The sequence below is a fragment of the Helianthus annuus genome, chromosome 17 (assembly GCF_002127325.2).
Source record: "Helianthus annuus cultivar XRQ/B chromosome 17, HanXRQr2.0-SUNRISE, whole genome shotgun sequence".
In the NCBI taxonomy this organism is placed as follows: Eukaryota; Viridiplantae; Streptophyta; class Magnoliopsida; order Asterales; family Asteraceae; genus Helianthus; species Helianthus annuus.
In genome coordinates this window covers 8,547,705-8,567,049 of record NC_035449.2, presented here as the reverse complement: position 1 = coordinate 8,567,049, position 19,345 = coordinate 8,547,705, and the positions used below count along the sequence as shown (strand labels likewise).

The window sequence follows — 19,345 nt, the reverse complement described above, 5'->3', positions numbered from 1 at the left end:
ATGTCAGCGTGAGAGAATGAATGTGTTGGGAGGATTTTCAATTTATACCATTGCCAAAGATACATTAAATGATATCTCTTGTTTTAAATTTTAATTTAAATTTATAACAAACAACCAGGGGTATTCATCGGGTTTTTTTCTTCGGGTTTTTCGAATCGGGTTGTTCAGGTTTTTGTCTAGGAAAAATTGACCTGATAATCGACCCATTTAAAGTTCGGGTTAGTCGGTTTTGGGGTATTCGTGTGCGGCGGCACCTGGTGATGATGGAGAACAAGCAAGTAGGCGACAATCGTTAGTTCGATCCTAGAAATGAGCGGGTTTTACCTCACCGCACTGTCATGCCTTCGGGCGAGCATTCACGGGCTTCGGCCCTAGGTGAGGGTTTTCCTCGGTTCGGATACCAGTGTATCCTAATGTGGTGATTTTCGCCAATAGTGTATCTGAAAGATTTGTTAGCCGTTCAAAAAAAATACGATCAGATTCGTAGTGGATACAGTATATTAGGTAAATATGACGTGTGTATTCAAATTCATGTTCCAAGCAACACAATGATTTGGAATTTGGATTATCCTCCATTGTCAAAGCACTCATCACTTTGATTAAATTGTTTAGGGTGTACGGTGTGGCATGCGGCAAGGGGCGGCAAACAAGTTTGTCGATCGGCAAACACCGGCGCCGACTATTTGGCGAGGCGGCAAAGCAAAGCAATCGGTGACAGGTTACCGATTCGGGAAGAAGATGATTGAGAGAGAGGGTATTGTGGGTGGGGTCCATTCCTATCTCAACCAATCACACTTTTTTTAAATAGTTTACCACTTCACCAAGTGTCTAAACCATTGCCAACACTTTTCACCAAAGTTTAAACACTTTTGACTGATTGACATGGCGCGCTCTGAGTGGTCGTTTTTTTTGGTTTACCACCGCAAAGTGTTTAACCACTCCCTACACCCTTAGATCCAGGTAAATCAAATTTCCATATTTCTCCCAATATCACACGGCACCATGTTATTCATCATTACAAATAGTAGCACTGTTGATATGCTGTTGTTCTAAAAAAAAGTAAAAATAGGTTAAAAATAATAATTTATGTGATAATTAGTTTTTTATTATGATTTTAACTTTTAGGTTTGATGGGCATGTTGATAAATTATGAAGCGCACCTGATGACTGGCATGTTAATAAGTTTGATGGGCATGTTAAATTAATGTTGAGAGAAATAGAAAGATTAAAAAAAACTAGCATGACACTAATAACAAATTAGTATATGTTCACTATCATTTATCATGTGTTTGGCATTAAAAATAAAAAAAAAAAAACCTTAATCATGTGTTTGCTAGAAGAATGTTCACCAACACCTGGGGTATGTTTGGCAAAATTAGCTGGTGACTGAAAGCTGATAGCTAGTACCTGTAGCTTTTTAGATATATTTGGTGTTTGGCAATTAGCAGAGTAGCTGGAATTTTTAATAAAATGATCAAAATTGACATAACTAAAAATTTAAAAAGTTTGTGCATTAAAAAGTTTATTATTTCTAGAGGTTAAAATAGTCATTTTTCCCTAAAAGCTTGTAGCTCCTTCTAAATGCTACTAGTAGGAGCGTTCAACCAAAAGCTTCAAGCTCCTAACCTAAAAGCTTCAAGCTCGTTCAACCAAACAAGACTTTTTATTGAGTAGGAGTTTTTTCTTAAAAACTAAAGTTAGAAACTCTTAAAAGCTCCATGTCAAACATACCCTTAATCATGTGTTTGCTAGAACAATGTTCACCAAACACTTAATCACGTATACTTACTAGCATAATAATTGATTTAATTATGGTTAAACAAGTGCGTATTTAAACCACCGCTTGGTAAGTCCAAATTAACACATCCGAATAGACTTCAAAAAGATATCCAAAAGTTTGTACGAACACATTTGTTAGTATTGTGAAAGTAGCCTAATAGCTAACAATAAGAGAAAGAAATGTAGGGAGAAAGAGATGTATATTACATTGATAGGCATGTCTTTTACAAAGAATTACAATGAATGTGTAAGGGATGAAATATTGGTTAACAAGTCAATCTATTTATGGAGTTGATAACCACATAATATAATATATTTATAGGGTCAGGATTTAGGAAAAACAGTAAAAAGTGTGAGAACATTGAGAACGATTTTGGTGTTGACGTGTGACATTGATTCTAAATTACACTAAGGGGTAATATTGTCAAAAAAACTCACTCACATGAAATGAGTGTTCAAATAAAACGCCATAAAAACACTTAATTCAGAAAAACCCAATAAAAATACCACAGTTGAAAACGCCATAAAACACACAGTTCAGAAAAATGTCATTAAAATACCTAGTTAAAAACGTCATAAAACACCCAGTTTAGAAAAACGCCATGAAAAACTTAGTTGAAAACGCCATAAAACACTCAGTTCAGAAAAATGCCATAAAACACTCAGTTCAGAAAAACGCCATAAAAAACTCAGTTGAAAACGCCATAAAACACTCAGTTCAGAAAAACATGAAAATAACTAGTTAAAACGCCATAAAAACACATAGTTCAGAAAAACGACATGAAAATACCTAGTCTAAATTTACCCATTTATTATTCACACATCTTGTGTCAACCAAATTCTAAATTTACACATTTGTCCATTATACAACTTGAATCATCAACCGTACGTAAAAATAATAATAACACCTTAGGATATTGTTAGAAAATAAGTAAGTCATTTATATTTGTATATTGTGTATGTAATGATTATCAAAATAAATATGGGATTATGCTTATAACATACAATAATATTAATACTTAGTTACTCCCTTGTTTGTTTCACACTTTAATGTAGTATGTAAATGTAAATTATGATTTCTCAAACTTTAAGTCATTTGGAAAAACATACAAAGCACGCCATTTCTTATATTTTAATCAGAGTATATTACACTCTGCTAAGCCAACAGCTCACACTTGTTTCAAACTCTCAAAAGTGATCCATTTTGCTTTTAAATATTATGCACTCGTCAATCTTCATTTTGGTATTTCGGATAGATGGAAGTTTGTTTTTACGTCAATTAAAGAATACCTAATATTACTACTAGTTTACGTTGAAGGTTAATAAAATTTCATTTCATGACCATTGTAAGCATAAAGGTGGGTTGAGTGGTAGCGGTGAGTGGGGTGGGGAGGGTAGTTTACAGAGGGGGGAGGTATTGCCAGGGGTGGAGCGGTGATCAGGGATTGTACTCACCGGGCAAGAAACCGAAAGAGAAAAGAAGTGATGGAAGAGAGAGAGAGAGAGAGATAATGGTGGACTTCAACCCCTTTCAATCAAGCATATTTAATTGTTTACCACCCTCCATGTATTTGACCATTGCTAGTAAGTGAGTGTAAAACGAGGAGTGGAGTGGAAACTTGACATGACATAACATTACTTGTTAAAAAAATTGTTTAAACACTTACCATTTGGTGACGACTCCCTCCACTCTAAATACCGTCAAATGATACATTCAGAAATTAATTAGCTCAAATACACAAACCCACATTTCTAAGATTTTGGGCCTCTAGTTATTTCATGACCAATGTAATCATAAATACCGTCAAATGTTAAATATATACAGTAATGTTAGCTCAATACACAAACCGACGTACCTTTTCTTGTTTTTATAACTAGGATTTCCCCATCGCGATTTTGCGGCGGGGAATCCATGTACGGATCAAACTGCAAAGACGAGTATGAAGATGTAATATATAAATGTGTAAAAAAATCGAAATAAAATGTTACCAATGTAAAATTATATTGTTTATTTAATTTTTGTAAGAAAAAACAAACGAACGAAAGTTATAAAAGGAAAATAAAACTACCTGATAAAGACGTATATTATCTATAGTGCAAAGGGTAAAAAACCCCAACAAAATACGAATGCGTACAAAGACAAAATCGAAACAAAATATAACAATTATAAAATTATGTCGCGTATTTAGGTTTTGTAAAAACAAAACTTACGAACGAAAGTTATAAAAGGAAAATTAAACTATTGACGTATAAACACATATTATTTATAGTGTATAGGGGATATTAAACTATTGAGGTTTTGTCGATCATGGTCTCATTGTTCTTGAATTATACAATTTGTCCATATACAAGTACTAGTACTAGAAAAATTTTGGTATGACATGATCCAACAAATTGTCAACTTATTGACAATATGTTATTAATTTAAGATATCCAGGCATTATCATGTCCAAGTGATCCCTGTAGTTATATATAACTTTGTTATTAGGGCATATTAGCTATGATCACAAAGGCAAAGGTGAGTTTAAACAATTAATGATTTGAAAGTAGATGTTTGATGGCTTATGTGTTTAAATTTATGAATTTAATTGTACCTGGACAACGTACCAAATTGCATAAAAGAGATTGCATACCTATAGCAAAATATAATTCAACAAAATTCTCGAAAAGATGGTGGACCAGAACACCACGACACCATGGTTCAGGTGCTCAAATCCACCACCCTACTACTATTTGCACATACTAAACAACATACACACATGTGATGATGATGACCTAATTCCCAAATTTCATTTTAGCCCATGAAAACTTCCCCACCACAAACATTTTGGACCTAACCTGATCCGATCCATCTCTCGCCGGTGCAAACCACACCGGCATGTCTTCTTCCGAGCCATGGCTAAAATCCATACCCTTGCAGTTATTAATCAAAGCTGCCTTACCCTGAAAGAAAGTAAAAATTATTAATTAATTAATTAATAAAACCCCCATTATTAATTAATATTAATAATTAATTATATGATTAAAAAAGTAGGTACCTGAATCCTTGCTCTTGTAATCTCAGCCACCTTTGAACTCTCAAACAGATTCCAATGTCCGCCATGAAACGCATCTCGAAACCTAAACGCCGCCTCAGGGTTTGTGAAGTTCACAAACGCAAACCCAGCGTTCGTTCGACGCCTGTGACACACACACAGTTACACCAACAACAAACACACGGTGAGTTTAATGTCAATAAATAACTTACTTGAAATCAATCGGCAGGTAAACAAAGTCATAAGCAGACTTGTTACCACCCTCGTTGAGCTTCCTGTTCTCAAGTTGGCAATGATTATCAAGAGTCTGTATCAATAACTTCCGACTGCAAAATAAACAACTTCGTTTAAACCAAAACATTTCCATATTAAGAATACAACAAACATTAAATGTAAAAAAAAAAAAAAAAAAAAAAAAAAAAAAAACTAAAAGCTGTCATAAATGAAGAGTCACGTACGTATATCTACTTGGAACATTTCTTATCATCAAAGATGTGGTTTGTGGTTCCAAAGGCAGAAGCTTGTGATACCCACGACGACTGTTCTTCCATCTGGTTTCTTCAAACCCTAGAACTTTGTTATCCACCGGAACCCATTTCATTTCCTTCCGGCGGCGGGTTTTGGGGATTCGGGGCCCCGAGGGCACAGGGGTGAGTGAGAGAGTAGTCGGAAATGGTTGAAGATGGGTGTTGTATGTGTAGATGGGTGGTGAATGATGATTGGGGATGTAAGGAGAAGCGTTGGGATTCAAGGGCTTAGAAGCAAGTTCCATGCTTTCTCTCTCTAGAAACTCTCTTTTCTCTCTCTCTAGAAAATCTGTACTGACATGAGAAGAACTTGAAGACAAAAGAAAAGAAAAACCCTTCTATGGTATTCTGCTAAACCAGAAACATGCGGTTCACTAACTAGAAGAAAGATAAAGAGAACACGTGTATGTTCGGCTAGCGTTTCAAACATTGAGAAGGTCAAGAATCAGTTAACAGTGCACATTTCGTATCTGCGATCGATATGAGAAAGAGAACGTGCAGCACTGCAGGGATAGTGAACCTTCCAGAGCTTATAATATAATTTGTAAAAATATACTAAACAAGATTTTAAATAAACGACAATTTTATAGGATTTTCCCAAAATGTTAATAAACTATAACATACTTTTTTTAGACTGCTAATGTACATGTTAGGTCATGAGTTATACTTTAACTATTCTTAATTCTATTTAATTCTATATAAGTGCCACATCACCTGTTTGTTCCCTTTTACTTCCTAAGAAAATGGTTTAATTAACCTTGTTAACTCTACATCACCCATTATTTTTTAATTATTTTAAGATTAAATATTTAAATTAACTACAAAATAAATAATAATAATAATACCATTTCATTAACGGCTTAGCTAAAATAAACAATTATAATAAATCACATTAATTTCTTATTCATTTTTCCTATGTTAACATGTTAACCAAAAGAGGTCTTAACATCCTTTAATATGAGGAGGGAATGGTTTGAAAGACATGTTGGCTTGCCATGTCATATTTAACACTAATTAAGTTAGAGTACACCCTAAGACCTTATGTTTTAATTTATTGGTGTTATATCAACGTTTGTTAATATTACATGAAGGTGGTGATAAAACTTTTTAGATATAATTTTTTGATCTAGCAGCATCACATAATTTTTTGTTTCAAGAGAAATCAAAAGTTTTTTTTGTTACAATTTGAAGTTTGATGGGAATCGTGTCAAGGGCCTGGTGAAGCCGCCAAGCAATCATTACCTACATGGCTAGTTTGGTACTTTTAATATTGTTTATTTTTTAAATTTTTATATTTTAAATATTGTAATAATAGATGTTAATTAATATTTGCTGAAAATATAAGACCTTTCATCAACTTTTCTCATCTCGAGTCAAACATGTAGTTTCTGATCAGTACATTAGGCCATTAGCTAGGGTGAAGGGGTGCACCGCTCGCTTATCAAGCGGAAAATTTCATCTACCTAATCATAAGACTATTGGATATGGGGGGGAGTTAGGGCGTGGGTTGGGTACCAACGCTCAAGTCATCACCCCGGGAGGGTTTGGGTTTCGGCGTTGCCCCTCGAGCGGGGATTTCAGCCCGGACGTTAGGCGGGTCTAGCGGTCTTCCGTGACCGGCTCTCATTGGCTGGGTTAGCTAGGCTATAGGTGGATAAGATTTAAATTTAATAATTGTGTGTATTTTTATGATAATCGAAAAAAAAATTATCACACGTGGCCAACTCACGCGGGCTAGCCACGCCCCGCCATACCGACCCAATTTGTAACTGAACAGCGAAGCCCTCGAAGTTCACGTGTCAACCCATACCCTAAACACCCGCCCCATCATACACCACGGTCAAATATGTTATGGCATTTTCCTTTTCGTTCTCCCCTCTTGCTTAAAAAATATTGGAGGTGGTTTCCCTTTAAAAAAAACAAAAAACAAAACATGATTGGTTATAATCAAGTCCTCAACGGTCAAATCAAGCCAAACAATCAAGTCCCCGCAAGCGGTGAACTCTCCCCGCTTTAAACGATGCCCGCACGGCATAAAAAGGTGGCGGCGGTGTTCCCCGAGCGGTAAAGGACTTGCCGCACCCCTTACTGCTTCTACCCCGTACACCCTTATGTTTATGTGCAGAAAAGAAACTTACCCTAAAAACAAGGAAAATCAGTTGAAGCTGGCAACAATCGTTACAGCACTATTCTTGTTTGCTAAATCTTAATTGAACTTTAAAAATCCGAAAATGGAATACTAACCACAAGATTAGTCCTCTAAGCAGTCCCGTGCATTACGAGCAGACATACAAATTATACTAGCAGAAACTCAACCCAATAACAAGAAAAATTAAAATAATGAGTTCAAACTATCAACAATCGACATATGAATATGATAATAATCATTCTAAATTTCTAACAATGAATCAGTAGTTCAACAGTTGAAAGGAAGATGATGAGTGTATGTTGGGGTAGGGTTTGTTGTGAAAAGGTACCTTTTCCTCCAAGGAAGATGAAAAGTTAAGCATCGCTCAGTTGGTATTACAGGATGTGACTATGTGAGCGTGAGAGAGTGAATGTGTAGGGATGATTTTCAATTTATACCATAGCCAAACATACATTAAATGACATCTCTTGTTTTAAATTTTACTTTAAATTTATAACAAAATGGGTCGGGTTTTTCAGGTTTTTATCTAGGAAAAATTGATCCCATAACCGAACTATTTAAAGTTCGGGTTAGTTGGTTTTGGGTTATTCGGGTCGGGTTGTTTGGGTTTTTTGTAAGAAAAAACCAATAAATGTTCGGGTTTTTCGGGTCGAGTTGTTCGGGTTTTTGGTAGGAAAAAAGTGACCCGATAACCGAACCATTTAAAGTTCGGGTTCGAGGTTTTCGGATATTAGCTAATTCAGGTTTGGGTGGCTTTGAATTCGGGTCGGGTTTTGGGTTTTGGATAAAAATTGAACAACCCTAGTACAAGTTCAACTCCCACTAACATCACTTTGAAGGACATTGTGGTGGAAATGAAGTTTAGAACTAGGCCTCTCTGAAGGTCGCTAATTCGAAACTGAGCCGAACCGGGTTTTATTGCAATGGGGCTTCGAGCGGGCGGGTGTTCCCTAGAACTGGTGGCTTGGTGCCTCGAGTATACATCCAACTCTGATCATTAAGGAGGAGGGTATGCATTTGTTCGATTGAGAGGATACCAAAATACTTATCTAGTGATTTGATTGGACGTTAAAAAAAACAAAATGTAAACTTTAAATAGTAACAATTTTATGAGCTTTGAAATAAGTAGTGGGATTCTAAGTGTAATGCAACGGAAATTTGGTACCTCTTCACTACTAAGCTTTTTTAAAGTTTACGAACACAACACATTAGAAAATAGTTAAATTAAATGGGTTAAAAAGGTATGGAAACTTAGATTATATTAGAAATTTTAGGAGTGGTTACTAGTGATAGAATTCTATCACTCATAATATCCAATCAACTCATGTCATGTCATTAGCCACTATTCTATCATTCACAAGCATTTTGTACTGGCGGTGGTCATCACTAGTGATAGAATTCCATCACTCACAACTTTTTTTAATTTTTTATTTTAAATTAGAAATTAGCAATAAAACATTAAAATTATAAATTTCATTAAAACTAAAAACATATTAGTTCAATTTAACATACTAGAAATATTTTAGGCTACAATTTAAAAAAAAATACTAAAAAAACTCTATTCCTCGTCCGACTCATGAAACTCCAAACCTACAGAACGTACTAGTTCGATTAAATCGTATCTCAACCGAAAGTGAGTTTCTTCATCACGCAATTCTTGTTGGATATTTTGTGGAACTTGAACTTGTGTAGAATGATCCGGCACCCAATCCGGGGATATTGCACGCCCGTCTTCTTTGATTATCATATTGTGCAAGATAATACATGCATACACTATGCTATTTATTGCTTTCTTGTTCATCGCACGAACCGGTCGGTGTAGTATACCTCATCTACCCTTTAAAACACCAAATGCCTTCTCAACATCTTTTCTTACCGATTCTTGCAATTTTTTGAACATGATTTCTTTAGCCTCTACAAGAAATGAGGGAGCTTTCACAAAAAACAGACCATGACGGGTAGATACCATCCAAAAGAAAAAAGCCTCGTTTGTAATATCGTCCGTTAACATAGAAAGGAGAGGAAGATGCGTACCATCCGTTACGGTTTGAAACAACGGCGACGTGCGCAACACATTGATGTCGTTATTTGAACCTGAAACACCGAAATGCGAATGCCAAATCCATAAATCATTCGACGCCACAGCTTTTAGTATGATGGTTGGTCTTTTGATGTCATCCCTAACATACGCTCCTCGCAACTCTCTTGGACAATTTTTCCACTCGATATGTGTACAATCGATGCTACCAAGCATCCCAGGAAAATGCCATCTAGCCTCATGTGCGGCGTAAATACGTGAGATGTCGTGGCTCGTTGGTTTACGTAAAAACTCTTTACCATACAACTTAATGACCGCGTTGCAAAAAAATTGGAAACATTCTGTAACACCCCAAAATTTCGTATGACTTAGAATAATATAATAATAAGGAATGGTAAATATATATTTTTTTACCGTTTCGAAAGTTTTTAATAATAAGTCTAAAACCCCTTATGCTAATGAAAGTGATTAAGTTAGTATGAGAATTAACCATTTTGACACACTTTAAAAAGATAAGGGACCAAAGGTGTAAATATCTAATGAAGACTTGATAAATAAAAAAAAAAGAAAAGGAAACCAGTATTTGGTTCCTGGGTGCGATCGTACAAGGGGGAAGCCAAGGGGAAACCCTAAGTCTAAAGAATCTCACAAATCTTACAAATTGAAGGGATTAAAAGCTGAATTCTTGATTCAAGAGTTAGGAATTAGGATCTCCTAACTATATTTGATCTCAAGTAAGTCTAAAATTTGATGTTTTTATGAAATTCATGAAGTGGGTTATGTATAATTTATGATGTTTGTATGAAATCAAACCTAGATGTTGGATGATATGAACAAATAGGAGTTATATTATGTGCTATTTCGATTGTTCTAGTTGTTGGGGTAAAACCCACTTGAGATTATGTAAGGTAGTAAAGAATTAGTAAAATTCATGGATGAATTATATAATGTTGATGTTAAACTCATGTTATAGAAGTGTTTAGATGAGTAACTTGATATGAATCATATGTAGTATGGTTATGATTGTTGATTTTGAAAGAATTGGTTGATTTATTTGATGAATTTAGGATGAATGTGTTATAATTACTTGTACATTATGCTTATTAGAATGTACGCACGCCATGTGTTTGATGAAATGTCTAAATTAATGTAATTGTGATTTCATATGAAAATTTGCTAAATTTATGAAATGTGATTATGGTGGGAATGCATATGGTTCATAAACATCATATTGTATGACAAAGAATATGAGAATACTGAAATTTTCCGAAAGCTAAGCATATGAAGTTGTGATGTATAGGAACAAAGAAAGAGGAATGAGCAAGTTACTCCAAGTCGTAAGGGACACAAGACCACGGTAAGTTCATATGAACTTCATTTTCTCTACTTGTAGACTTGCGAATGTTAGTTTGGGTAATTAAATCCTAGTGTGGAATTTTTACACTTGTTCATGGTAAAATTGTGTTATGTTGAGTATTGGTAATGGATAGGAAGTGTATTAGCAATGGATGCATTTTAACCCGCTTCAAGTGGGTCGAAATATTAAAAAGGAAGGATAATGTAATGGTTTAAGTAAAGACTTGTAGATAACGAGTCGGAATGAGGAAAAAACGTTGAAAGTGTATGGTATGAATTGATCCGTTATGAATGGGTCGAAAGTCTTACATGTTGAATGTATTCGAAAGGCAAGAATAAATGAGCATGAAGAAATTTCATGCTAGAATGAAAAGAATGATTTAATAAGGATGTTGATAAAATGTTTTATTTCGCTAATGGGTCGAATTAGAATAAGTAAAGGATAGGCGTTAAATTTGTCTTGAGATTTGAACTAAGGAATGTTTGCGTTATGTATGTTAGGTAAATCCCGCTCTTGGCGATGCGAGCTCGGACCGAACACACTACATAGCCCTTTATGCGCTTCCGGTTAAAGTCGTCTTTTGTAAATGGGTCAAAACGTTTTCATAATGTAAATGTTAAATTTATGTCTAGGATGTTTCCTAAGTAAGTTGGGATTTTAAATCTTGTATGGTTATTACTTTTATATCTTTTGAAACATGTCGTAGAATGTATTTTGGAATGATTTCATTATAAAGCAGGAAAACGTTTACTTTACGAACGGGTCATGTCAAAATTTTCCAAAAAATTGTATGAAGTCTATGTTATTTGTCAAATGTGAAAAGTGGGTGTTACAAGTTGGTATCAGAGCCTAGGTTTGAGGGATTTAAGCATTAAGTGCTTGAACTCAAACTGAAAGCTCGTGAGAAGTGTGTGTTCGTTCCGCGGCGCAAGGCAAGTAAGTATTTTAAAAGTTAAAATTTTTGCATTACAAATAATTTAGTTACGGAATGTTATGGAATGGTTACGGGATGTTGTGGAAAGATGTGGGATGAATCGGATCAGTTTGGGGGTTAGAACGGGTCAAATGAATGGGAGCTAAACATTAGGTTACATCAGATCTGGTGCCGCACACAGTTGTGTCGTTAAGTGACACAGCTGTGTGGACCGTTGATGCTTGTTGCTGAGATCAGGGTGTGTGGCAAGGCTGACACAGCTGTGTGACATTGTACTCAGATAACCAACACAGTTGTGTCTGGGGAAAATTTCCACAAACTTCATATTTTCTTGAGTTTTCCGCAACGAATCACCAACAAGCTTTCCAAAACTACAATATTCAAATAAAACACAATTAAATGTCGATTCAATCGAAATTGTAACCAGAAATATATATAAAGTGGGGGATAAAAAGAATTAAAAAAAAAGTGATACCAAGGTATATGGGATAAAGAATACTATGAAGTTGGTTGTCGGAAACATTGAGTTTCCAAAGAAAGTTTAAGTATGATTTAGTCGCGAGTAATTTCTTTTACGTATTAGAAAGAATGAGAGCTACGTATCACTAGCATGGTTATATGATAGAAAGGATGAATGAATGTCTAAAATAAAGAATGATACGATACGATCGTCAATGACGATAAGGCATGAAGTATGAATGATGAATGGAATGTGTCATGATAAAATGATGTTAAAACATGATGGTGGGAAGTATGAAATGAAATCTAATGAATATAATAAACGTGAATGACAATGAAACCGTAAATATAAGTTTACTAACACGAAGGCAATTAGTTAAAGAACGAAGGAATAAGAAGTAAGTATAAGAATGAATGTATGTTTTGATTAACATGTCTAGAATGTTCGTAATAAAGGATAGTATGGTTTTATGACCTGCGAAAATGAATGATTGAAAGCAAAATAATGCATGAATGATAAAGAAATGAATGATGAATGGTATGTGGCGAGGTCACGAAGTGACCGTTAACACCAAGAATGATGAATGATATGCGGTGAGGTCACGAAGTGACCGTTAACACCAAGGATGATGAATAGTATGCGGTGTGGGGCGAAGTAGCCGTTAACACCGAGGATGATGAAAGGAATGCGGTATGGTCACTAAGTGGCTATTAACACCCGGAATTATGAAATAAAAGCATGATAACTATAATTAAAAAAAAAGGATAAAGGTCAATAAGACGTAAGCATGATGGCATGAAGTAACATATAACGAAGTGAAAAGTTATATATAAAATTAACGAATGTCTAATAAGTAAGAGAATGAAAGTCATTGAAATATGTTAGGCATATTAACATGTTTCCTAAACTATGTGGTACAATATTTCTTAAGACAAATCCAAAAGTTTCGTTAAGTTTCCGAAAATGCAACCTATGATATTAGGATCCTCTAAATGACAACCGGGTCATGTTGAAATGTTTAGAAGTAAGAACGTATATGATTGGAAGGTTGTGAATGAAGTTCTAGTTGGGTTTATCAACCCTATAATAAGAGATAGGTGGTGTAGTCATAAAGGACCGTTAACACCTCGCTTGAAAGAAAGGAAAGTATAAAAAAAAATTTAATGATAGAATGGAATGAACATGACCAAAGAATAAATTTTAATAATGATCTCGAATGATATAGTAGATGGTTGATGAAAACGAAGAAATTGTCAATAAAATATGTTCCGAGTAACGGGTGGTGAGATAAAGTAAGTAAGAAGGACGAGGGATTCTATTCCCCTATGAACGAAAGGCATGTGTAATGTGGCTTATCGTGACCGACATTGATGATAATGTACAAGTGGAATGAATGTTATTGAAATGTGATTATGAATGCGTCAATGTTACTTGAGATGACATGGAAAGTAAATGAAGTAATGAATGTAGAAAATGCTTAATTGTAGATAACGGGCGAAGGAGACACAAATGATAACAAATGACATGGTGGGAAGGAATAAAAACGATGATTACAAAAGAGGATGGTATGGTCCTAGAATGTAATGAAAGGCAAGAATGATAATTACGATTAAGCTTAGTAAATATTGAACATGAAAGGATGATAGAATTTCGAGAATAGTATGGTCCTAAGGATTAAAATTTTTGTCAACAAAAAGTAAATGTTAGTAGAACTAAAATTTTAAGGGAAGATATTTACGTGGTAAGCATAGATAGAGACTTAAGAAAGGGTCGTAGACAGATGAAAGTTAGAGTCATTAGGTAGGAATGAAAGTATGAAAGCAAATGAGGAGATGCTTTTTCTCCACCTAACTAAAGATAAGTATAAACATAACAAGTAATGGCACAGATAGCCTGGTTGGTCAAGCATAATGTAGGACTAAAAGAACACACACACACATGTGTATATATATATATATAAGTAATGTGTATGTGAACGTATGTGAGATATGTTGCCGCTGGTTGTGGGAATATGAGTAGGGATATGTTGATAGTTAATCGTCGTAGACCTAAAGGGGATATACGAGTAAGAGTAAAACATATGACAAATGTGGTAACATATGATGGTGTAAATAATTATATATATATAGATAGAAAGATGTTGAGGTAATAAGATTATGATGAAAGAAATATGCTCCGAACACGTTGCGTATTAGGCATGTGATGATCGACTTATGAGGATTAAAATGAATAACGGGCTAAGACCTAGATGGATGATTTAAGTACCGGCGAGGATAGAAATTTTGCAAGAAATGGTAAAGTGATAACAAGTAGGTCTAAAATCAATAAGGAAGTACAATTGTGCGAATTAGTTCATACTATACGAATGGATTAATAAGCAACTAATGGTAATAGAGTTACTAAATGTTTGAGGCCAGTATATGTATATATACACACACAAATACATTAGTAGTCAAAGTTTTTACGTTACATTTGGGGGTGACTAGGAAGAATGATGATGCTAATAATAGAGGAATCAAGTAGCAAGCTCATGGTGGGCATTATTGATTCAAACAACATAGTGAAGGAACAATGTATGGTTAGTGACTTGGAAGGCAGAAGTAAATGACTTATAATGCTAGTAAGTAAATTATAATCTTCATATCAATATAGGAAATGATGACGGCTCTAAATTTTTGTTTATTATAGAGTAAGATTAATAAATGTCTTGAAATGTCATGATGGAAAGATAGTAAGAGTCTATCCGTATATCGGAAAATGGGTAATAGAAAAGAATGAAAAGCGAGGAATTGTTAAGATAGCGGGGTACACACTTTGGATGCCAAATTTAGAGTAATTAGAAAGAACTATATGGAAATTGTAAAAGGTTAACGTAGATGGAAGCTAGAATGAAAATATAAGAATGGGTAACTGTTAGAGGGGGAATGTTACATAAATAGGGATCGAGTGGAATGTAAAATATGATGAATATTTGAATGGATATTTGAATAAATCTTACCTTCTGTCGAGTTCCCTATTGTATGTGAGGAATTATTAGAAGATAAGCCTCTAAAGAAAAGTTCAAGAGTTAAAGTTTTTATACACATGATTCTTGGTTCGTGTTATAAAACAACCCTACGTGGTAGAGTGTAATCTCAATTATCGAATGAATGGTTGTGCCGAGTTTTATGTAACTCATACGTGAAATGGAGTGGCATATGTACTAAGTTTATAATCTCGTATGTAGCGGAACCTAGGTTGATAAGAATTAACCCTTTGAGGTACAATGTTGGGTAATTGCCTTAGTATTACAATTGCTAGAAGGAATGAAGTATGTATAGCGGCCATGGAATGTGATAACAAGTATAGCTGAGTATGACACCTCGCGTGTAATATGAGTTGCTCAAATGTAAGTATTGATTACACGATCATATTGATAGCGTGATTAAAGACTTATATTGGCCTTGGAAGGATGGGGAGTATATAGAAACTAAATAGTTAGAAACTATTGAATGATATTTGGTTTGTGATTTATTACGAATGAATAGGAATGAAAGAGTATGAATATTATGATAATTATTTCCCCTAAGTATATGTTAGAGGTATACGATAATGAATGATCTGACAGATAAGTTTTAAGAAATCAGCTTGAACAATTGAATGATAATCATGAATAATGTAATAGGATCGCTTTGATTCATACAAGATTGAATTACCAAATGTATTAGACAAGTTTCGAGTAGTAAAGACTGATTCATCACGAGGGATGATCGAATGAAAGCATGTTATCAAAGTTCGAGGTACGTAATAACGAAGGGATACATATTAACTCATCAGAATGTACGTATTCAGGTTTCGTGGACGAAACCTTCTTTAAGGGGGGTAGACTTGTAACACCCCAAAATTTCGTATGACTTAGAATAATATAATAATAAGGAATGGTAAATATATATTTTTTTACCGTTTCGAAAGTTTTTAATAATAAGTCTAAAACCCCTTATGCTAATGAAAGTGATTAAGTTAGTATGAGAATTAACCATTTTGACACACTTTAAAAAGATAAGGGACCAAAGGTGTAAATATCTAATGAAGACTTGATAAATAAAAAAAAAAAGAAAAGGAAACCAGTATTTGGTTCCTGGGTGCGATCGTACAAGGGGGAAGCCAAGGGGAAACCCTAAGTCTAAAGAATCTCACAAATCTTACAAATTGAAGGGATTAAAAGCTGAATTCTTGATTCAGGAGTTAGGAATTAGGATCTCCTAACTATATTTGATCTCAAGTAAGTCTAAAATTTGATGTTTTTATGAAATTCATGAAGTGGGTTATGTATAATTTATGATGTTTGTATGAAATCAAACCTAGATGTTGGATGATATGAACAAATAGGAATTATATTATGTGCTATTTCGATTGTTCTAGTTGTTGGGGTAAAACCCACTTGAGATTATGTAAGGTAGTAAAGAATTAGTAAAATTCATGGATGAATTATATAATGTTGATGTTAAACTCATGTTATAGAAGTGTTTAGATTAGTAACTTGATATGAATCATATGTAGTATGGTTATGATTGTTGATTTTGAAAGAATTGGTTGATTTATTTGATGAATTTAGGATGAATGTGTTATAATTACTTGTACATTATGCTTATTAGAATGTACGCACGCCATGTGTTTGATGAAATGTCTAAATTAATGTAATTGTGATTTCATATGAAAATTTGCTAAATTTATGAAATGTGATTATGGTGGGAATGCATATGGTTCATAAACATCATATTGTATGACAAAGAATATGAGAATACTGAAAATTTCCGAAAGCTAAGCATATGAAGTTGTGATGTATAGGAACAAAGAAAGAGGAATGAGCAAGTTACTCCAAGTCGTAAGGGACACAAGACCACGGTAAGTTCATATGAACTTCATTTTCTCTACTTGTAGACTTGCGAATGTTAGTTTGGGTAATTAAATCCTAGTGTGGAATTTTTACGCTTGTTCATGGTAAAATTGTGTTATGTTGAGTATTGGTAATGGATAGGAAGTGTATTAGCAATGGATGCATTTTAACCCGCTTCAAGTGGGTCGAAATATTAAAAAGGAAGGATAATGTAATGGTTTAAGTAAAGACTTGTAGATAACGAGTCGGAATGAGGAAAAAGCGTTGAAAGTGTATGGTATGAATTGATCCGTTATGAATGGGTCGAAAGTCTTACATGTTGAATGTATTCGAAAGGCAAGAATAAATGAGCATGAAGAAATTTCATGCTAGAATGAAAAGAATGATTTAATAAGGATGTTGATAAAATGTTTTATTTCGCTAATGGGTCGAATTAGAATAAGTAAAGGATAGGCGTTAAATTTGTCTTGAGATTTGAACTAAGGAATGTTTGCGTTATGTATGTTAGGTAAATCCCGCTCTTGGCGATGCGAGCTCGGACCGAACACACTACATAGCCCTTTATGCGCTTCCGGTTAAAGTCGTCTTTTGTAAATGGGTCAAAACGTTTTCATAATGTAAATGTTAAATTTATGTCTAGGATGTTTCCTAAGTAAGTTGGGATTTTAAATCTTGTATGGTTATTACTTTTATATCTTTTGAAACATGTCGTAGAATGTATTTTGGAATGATTTCATTATAAAGCAGGAAAACGTTTACTTTACGAATGGGTCATGTCAAAATTTTCCAAAAAATTGTATGAAGTCTATGTTATTTGTCAAATGTGAAAAGTGGGCGTTACACATTCACGGGAAGTTCTAGACGCCACAACTAGGTATTCATCATATTGATCGGGAGGGTTACCTGTCGCTAGTTGGCGAATGGCGGACTTGCATTTTTTTATCGACATGAAACTTGGTTTGCCCATCGCATCGTAACGTTCTTGAAACCATTCCTCGCTTGCTTCGATGTCTCCAACAATCTTTAAAAATAATTCTCTGGGTAAACGAAACCGATCTCTAAACGTTTCGGCATTGTAGAGCGGATTTTCCACAAAATAATCGTTATTAACACTTCGTTGGCACGTATACGATTACGGTCTACCATCTTCTTCTTTGGGTGGGACGAACTAGTATCAAGTTCGTTATACACCGACACAAAATATTTTAGCGTCTCATTGTCGGAAGACGACTCGGTATCGCTATCGCTAGACATCAGAAACGTCGAATCCGTAGGGAACTCCATGTGAGAAATATGTAGATTGTGTGAAATGTGTTTATGTTTTGGTGTGGGTGAAATGGTTAAAAATGGAGATATATATTGATAAAAGGTTTAAAGTTTTTTTTTTAATATATAATCGTTGAATAACGGTCAAAAAGCAATGCAACGTACGATTTCCAAAAGATTTCAACGCGTGATATTATCAACTCGTAAAAACATAACGCGTGATATGGGGTGGTGGCGGCGGTGTTCCGTTGAAGTTCAACGCGTGGTGAGTGACCATCACGGAACACCTCACTCCCCTTATAAAGTACAATAGAAACTCTATAAAATAATACATTTGGATCACAAAAATTTATAAATTAAAAGAGTTATTAATTAATCGATAAATTAATAATTATTAATTTATATATTAATTAATATTTTATTAATTTATAGTAGAATACTTAGTTTACAAACACCTTTCAAGCTTCCACTTAATTATTGCATACAATGCATGTATATAAATGAACGGCCCTATTTGAAAGAAACCTTCAATCTCCCACCTTATTATGCTTCTTGTGTTCAATGTATCACTTTATGGACATTAAAAATATTTTCTATATAAATACAAGATCAAAATAGGTTAACACAAACAAATCATAACACAAACAAATTGTCGTCGATTTTATAGAAGTCTTTTGGAGGGTTATGAATTAGGGGTTCCAAATCGATTGTATTTTACTTGTTTGGTTTTCGAATGAAACTTTTATCTAATGTTTGATAAATATAAATTTATACTTTTATAATAAGGTATTGGTTTACTAGATTATATACCAGTGTATTACACGAGGTTGTATAATAGACATGTTGTATAATAGAAAATTGAAATTACAATAATATGTAAAAAATTATACATAAATAATGTGTATAATGGAAATCGCTGGAGTT

The 19,345-nt window shown here is 34.3% G+C and overlaps 2 long non-coding RNA genes across 2 annotated transcripts; both read left to right on the top strand.

Annotated features, from left to right (window-relative positions):
* The first annotated feature begins 10,123 nt into the window (after nt 1-10,123).
* Nucleotides 10,124-11,640, top strand: LOC118489090. The gene is made up of 3 exons (XR_004886115.1): nt 10,124-10,262; nt 10,829-10,885; nt 11,386-11,640. It is a non-coding gene; the product is annotated as an uncharacterized LOC118489090 (long non-coding RNA).
* Nucleotides 11,641-16,402: 4,762 nt separating this feature from the next.
* Nucleotides 16,403-17,918, top strand: LOC110922202. Its single transcript, XR_002582966.2, has 3 exons — nt 16,403-16,540; nt 17,107-17,163; nt 17,664-17,918. It is a non-coding gene; the product is annotated as an uncharacterized LOC110922202 (long non-coding RNA).
* Nucleotides 17,919-19,345: the final 1,427 nt, after the last annotated feature.